The 1,538-nt window shown below is 51.4% G+C and overlaps 1 pseudogene; it reads left to right on the plus strand.

The window, feature by feature from the left end:
• Window positions 1–634: 634 nt before the first annotated feature.
• LOC110306187 lies at window positions 635–1,317 on the plus strand (annotated as a pseudogene).
• The last annotated feature ends 221 nt before the right edge of the window (window positions 1,318–1,538 follow it).

Consider the following 1,538-nt stretch of genomic DNA (forward strand, 5'->3'; position numbering starts at 1 on the left):
TCTGAGTGCTGACTGGGGATCAAACGTGTTCACCAACACACCTAGTTCTCTTTTCATATTTTGAGATCTTCAAACAACTTCCGAGGTTGGAGGTATGGCACTCTCCTGGCTTGTGGAAGGCTCTAGTTTCCATCTCAGACAAAACAAAGAGAACTGAAGTTATGCTGGTCATTTTCTAGCTAATAGGATGTTGTTGTTGTTGTTGTTTTAAGCACCTAGGATTTAGCAGTAAGGGGCCTGGAGAAATCACATGAATTTCTTGGTTAATTGAGTATAAATGTCTGTGGTGGTTTGTATAAGCTTGGTTCATGGAAATGGCACTATTAAGAGGTGTGGCCATCAGGAGGTGTGGCCTTGTTAAAATAGGCATGGCCTTGGAGGAAGTGTGTCAGTGTGTAGGTGGGCTTTGAGGTCTTATGCTCAGGCTCTGCCCTCTGCAGAAGAGAGCGGCCTCCTAACTGTGGTGAGTCAATCTCCTCCTGCCTACCTTCAATATATAGAACTCTTGGCTCCTCCAGCACCATGTCTGCCTGTTTGTTGCCATGCTTTCCACCATGGTGATAATGGACAGAATCTCTGAGATTGTAGGGCAGCCCCAGTTAAATGTTTTTCTTTAAGAGTTGCTTCGGGGAAACCCGGAGCTCTAGCCTGAGATCCGCGATGTCGGGTGAAGACGTCCCGCACCGGGCAGAGTCCTCCGAAGCCCGTGCGGCTGCGGTCAGCGACATCCAGGAGCTGATGCGACGCAAGGAGGAGATTGAGGCGGAGATCAAGGCTAATTACGATGTCCTGGAGAGCCAAAAAGGAATTGGCATGAACGAGCCGCTGGTGGACTGTGAGGGCTATCCCCGGGCAGATGTGGACTTGTACCAGGTCCGAACAGCAAGGCACAACATCATCTGTCTCCAGAATGATCACAAGGCACTGATGAAGCAAGTGGAGGAGGCCCTGCACCAGCTACATGCTCGGGACAAAGAGAAGCAGGCTTGGGATATGGCTGAAGCCCGAGAAGAGGCCATGAACCCCAGGCTGGCCTCCAACAGCCCTGCCTTGCCCCAGGCCTTTGCCAGAGTGAACAGTATCAGCCCTGGTTCCCCAGCCAGTATTGCGGGCCTGCAAGTGGATGACGAAATTGTGGAGTTCGGCTCCGTGAACACCCAAAACTTCCAGTCACTGCAGAACGTGGGTACTGTGGTGCAGCATAGCGAGGGGCTGCAACATTATTCCTCTCCAGAGATGACTGTTTCCTGGGATCTGCGGGAAAGCTGCCTCGGCTGGCCCTGGGCTTGGGCCTGGAGGGGTTTCCTCATTCTCTAGGCTCCCTCAAGTGTAAGGATCTGGAGGAGAATGGTCGAAGCCTGGGCATCGGGTGGAAGAGACGCTTTGGCTGCCTGATGTAATCTCTGGGTTGAGGCATTATTAAAAGTGTGATTTGTGCCTAGCTACGTCTTGTGCAAATTAGGCCATAGCCTGTCTGGGAATTCTCTAGATTATGAGCCCGTGAGTGCGGATGACTCTGGCGAGTAATGATTTGATGT

Source organism: Mus caroli, chromosome 2, assembly GCF_900094665.2.
Source record: "Mus caroli chromosome 2, CAROLI_EIJ_v1.1, whole genome shotgun sequence".
NCBI lineage: Eukaryota > Metazoa > Chordata > Mammalia > Rodentia > Muridae > Mus > Mus caroli.